The 4959-nt window shown below is 37.3% G+C and overlaps 1 non-coding gene across 1 annotated transcript; it reads right to left on the bottom strand.

The window, feature by feature from the left end:
- Positions 1-1555: 1555 nt before the first annotated feature.
- LOC121208033 (small nucleolar RNA R71) lies at positions 1556-1662 on the bottom strand. The gene has a single exon (XR_005903066.1). It is a non-coding gene; the product is annotated as a small nucleolar RNA R71 (small nucleolar RNA).
- Positions 1663-4959: the final 3297 nt, after the last annotated feature.

Here is a 4959-nt window from a genome sequence, read left to right on the forward strand (position 1 = left end):
ATCCAATTTCCTAAAAGTTCTTGGGGTTCTTTATGTTTTGTTGTTTTCCAAACTTTGAGATGTTTTCCATTATTATTATGAACTAAACCCCCTAAATACCAAAGGGAGATAAACCCCCTAAATACCTAAGGGATATGAAACCTAAGACAAATCTTATTACTCTTTGATTTATATGATAAATATTTGTTCTTATTCTAAATTGTGAGTTTTAACCCTTACTCTAATATTCCAGGATATTAATTCAGGTTCTTGATGTGCTTATTCAATGGAGCAAAAGTCCCTGTTTAAGAGTAGATCATCCATAATTAAGCGGAGTTGCATGCAATCCTAGAGATAAGATGACATAGATCTGCCGGATTAGAGTCAAATCTAATAAAGGAATCCATAGATTGAGTTAATGCGACAATAGGAGTTTTAATTAGAAAGAGATTTCAATTAATCAACTTAGAGTCAGTTGTTTTTAGTCTCGAAAGGGATAATAACATAAATCAGGGATTTCTACGGAATAAGTCAAGTGAATAAATCGTCTAAGTTAAAGGTAAGAAGTGAAGTCTAGGTGGATTCTTTCTTGGGTATTGTCTTCTCCATTAGTTTTTACTAAAGTATTTTCCAACTTTCATCTCTGTCGTAATCTTAGTTAAATTTGAAAATTAGTTTAGTTTAAAAACATCATTTAAGTCTTAGGCTAGATAATAAAAAAATAGTAATTACTAGTACTTTTAGTCCTCGTGGATACGATATTTTTGGTCTCACCATAACTATACTACTGTTCGATAGGTGCGCTTGCCTTAAGTTGAATTTTTAGTTAGTTTCATGACCATCAAGTTTTTGGCACCGTTGCGGGGGATTAAGATATTAGGAACGCTTAATTTTTATTACTTTAGCCATTTTTTATTTCTTTATTGCAATTTAATTTTATTTTTGCTTAAATTACTAAATTTTATTTTATTTACTTCTGGCAGGTTTTTATAATTTATGACTAGAAGAAACCCGTCAGGATCTCTACTTTTTGATAGTGAGATCGAAAGCACAGCTCGCAGAAACCGAAAAGAGATAAGGCGAAGCCTACGATACATAGAGGAAGGGCAAGAGGACAATATTCAACCCACAACCGAGGAGATGGCTGATAATCATAATAATCCGCTACCTCCTGTGGCTGTTGCTAACCTAGTAAATCAGGATCTTGCTCATCGTATATGTATGATTATGCTAAACCTACTTTAATAGGAGTTGAATTGAGTATAGTTAGACCTGCTATTGCTGCAAATAATTTTGAATTGAAACCTAATACGATTCAAATGTACAAAAATTTGTTCAGTTTGATGGTTTGCATGACGAGGATCCAAACACTCATTTGGTGAATTTTCTAGAATTCTGAGACACTTTTAAGATCAATGACGTTTCTGACGATGCCATTCGCCTTCGGTTGTTTCCATTCTCATTAAGGAACAAAGCTAAACAGTGGTTGAACTCGTTACCTCGAGGGTCAATCACAACTTGGGAACAAATGACCGAAAAAGTTTTACTAAAATATTTTTCGCCAGCTAAAATAGCTAAATTAAGGAATGATATTTCTTCTTTTGTGCAGTTGGATTTAGAAACTCTTTATGATGTATGGGAGAGATACAATGACCTATTGAGAAGGTGCCCTCACCATGGGTTACCCCTATGGCTACAGGTTCAGACTTTTTACAACGGTGTGAACCCCTTAACAAGGCAACTTATCGAGGCAGCCGTCGGTGGAACATTAAATAACAAAACACCTGAAGAGGCTTATGAATTTATTGAAGAGATTTCACTGAATAGCTATCAGTGGCAAGTCATGAGAACAAAGCCGATGAAATCTGCTGGTGTTTTCAACCTCGACGCGGTTACTATGCTATCTAACCATGCATAACTTTTAATAAAAAAATTGATAGCTTGTATGGTTCTACTCAGGTACATTCAGTGATGAGATGTGATTCAAGTGGAGGATGAGTACACACAGGTTATCCAACTTTCAACCTTAGCATCGAGAAGGAACAAGTTCAATATATGGGTAATAATAATTCTAGACCTCAAAATAACCCATACAGTAACACTTACAATGCAGGTTGGAGGAAACATCCCAATTTCTCGTGGGGTGGTCAAGGAAATCAAAGGCTACAACATCCCCCAGGTTTTCAACAACCACCTTACCAGCAGGAAAAGAAGCCGAACCTTGAAGAGATGCTAACAAAGTTCATCTTGGTGTCAGAAACTCATTTTTAGAATACCGAAACAGCACTTAAAAATCAACAAACGTTGATTCAAGGGCTCGAAACTCAGATAGGACAACTTGCTAAGTTGATTTTCGAACGACCATAAGGTAGTTTACCGAGTAATACTGAAACTAACCCAAGGGAACAGCTTAATGCAATTACTGTTCGAGATGAAAAAGGGTTAGTTGAACCTGAACCAGAACCGAGGCAAAGAATTATGGTAAGTAAATGTAAGGATGAGGTGGACCACAGTGAGCAAAAATCGGTAAGTAGAGAATATAAACATCGTGTGCCATACCCCAATGCGATAAGGAAAGACCACACAGACGAACAATTTGGTAAATTCCTTAAATTATTAAAGAAATTACATATTAACTTACCGTTTATTGAAGCTCTTTCGCAGATGCCAAACGCAGTTAAATTTTTAAAGGAGCTTTTAGCAAATAAGCGGAAGTTGGATGAGGCGTCGCATGTAGAATTAAACGCAGCTTGCTCAGCCATTCGACAGAATAAGCTACCCAACAAGTTGAAAGATCTAGGGAGTTTTAGGATTCCTTGTTTAATTGGTAGTCTAAATGTTAACAATGCTTTGGCTGATTTAGGGGCAAGTATTAATGTCATGCCTTATAAAATGTTTAAACAACTAGGTCTTGGGAAACCCAAACAAACTATGATGAGTATTCAATTGGTAGATAAAAAAATTAGATTTCCTAGGGGTATTATTGAAGACGTGCTTGTTAAAATTGATAAATTTATATTCCCAATTGATTTTGTTGTTCTAGACATGAAATAGGATAGTAACGTGTCTTTAATTTTAGGACGACCCTTTTTAGCAACTGCTAAAACTATCATAGATGTTGGCACAGGTGAATTGATACTTCGTGTAGGTGATGACACGATTACTCTCCAAGCTCGTGATTCTGCTAAAATATCTAGTAATCGGGATGATTCAGTTAATTTAAATATTGTTACAACTCAAACTTCTTTGCAGAAGTCCCCTAGGAAGAACGTGATGGAGCATCATTCGAATCCATGCCACAAAAACGGAGCGACTCATGAAGAACAAAGGCTTCAGATCGATGAACTAGATAAATGACGAACACATGTCAAGGAGAAACCAAAAGCACATGAAAAATCAAAGAGATACCACGATAAGCGTAGGGATGAAACAAAGCAAATTAAAGTTGGGGAGAAAGTATTGTTAGATGAAAAGGACCCCCGTATTGCTACTTCAGAGCTTAATACGAATAGAGCGACTCCTTTCATGGTACTGAATGTTTTCCCATACGGTACAATCGAGGTAAATCATTCTTAATTCGGCACTTTTAAGGTAAATATTACTTAACTTAAAATTTATGTGGATATTAGAATTACTAGTGAGAAAAATGAGTCTCGACTCTGTGATCCGCCATAATATGCGAATAAGAGGTAAGTCGAGCTTAGACTCTAAATAAGCACTTCTGTGATCCGCCCAAGTACTAACACCATTAACTAGTTTATTTTAGCTATTTTTAATGTTTTTGTGCAGGTACAGTGGCCCACACGGCCTGGACACACGGATGTGTCCTTGGCCGTGTGGAAACAGGGCTAAAAATTCCCCAGATATCGAGCCACACGGTCATAAATTCAATCCACACGGCTGTGTGAAAACTAGAGCTTAAATTTCAAATTTTAATTAAGTAAGGAGCCACACGGGCAAGGCACACGGCTGTGTGTTCGGACACACGGGCGTGTAAAGTACAACACGGGCGTGGGAGAAGCGAAGAACCTGCCACACGGGTGTGTGACATGACCGTGTACACCACACGGCCTGACCACACGGGTATGTCCCTAGGCTGTGTGATGATTAGACATTAAAATGTAGCGATAAACACGGGCTAGGCGCGAGCCACATGCCGTGTGACACGGTCGTATGGCCCAACACCGGTCTCACACGGCTGTGCATCATGGCTGTGTCGACATTAATCCAAGTCAAAATTACACACGGTTTGAGTACTTACACACGGGCGTGGCACACGGCCATGTCCCTGCCGAGTCCAAGCCTAGTTCTATTCAGAAAAGGGCACTTTTGAGGGTCTAAAAGCATTCTAAAGCCTATATAAACACCCTAGAAGAGGATGAGGGGGGAGACACAGAGTAGGAGGCAGAAAATACTTGCAAATAGCCATCAGAATCACCTCAGAGCCAGGATCTACATAAAGACTAAAGATTTCCATCCAATTTCCTAGAAGTTCTTGGGGTTCGTTATGTTTTGTTGTTTTCCAAACTTTGAGATGTTTTCAATTATTATTATGAACTAAACCCCCTAAATACCTAAGGGAGATGAAACCTAAGATGAATCTTATTACTCTTTGATTTATATGATAAATATTTGTTCTTATTCTTAATTGTGAGTTTTAACCCTTGCTTTAATATTCCAGGATATTAATTCAGGTTCTTGATGTGCTTATTCAGTGGAGCAAATATCCCTGTTTAAGAGTAGATCATCCATAATTAAGCAGAGTTGAATGCAATCTTAGAGATAGTTAGACATAAATCTGCTGGATTAGAGTCAAATCTAATAAGGTAATTCATAAATCGAGTTAATGCGACAATAGGGGTTTTAATTAGAAAGAGATTTCAATTAATCAACCTAAAGTCAGTTGTTCTTAGCCTCGAGAGAGATATTAACATAAATTAAGGATTTCAACGATTAAGTTAAGTGAATAAATTGTCTAAT

Source organism: Gossypium hirsutum, chromosome A01 (assembly GCF_007990345.1).
Source record: "Gossypium hirsutum isolate 1008001.06 chromosome A01, Gossypium_hirsutum_v2.1, whole genome shotgun sequence".
Classification (NCBI taxonomy): domain Eukaryota; kingdom Viridiplantae; phylum Streptophyta; class Magnoliopsida; order Malvales; family Malvaceae; genus Gossypium; species Gossypium hirsutum.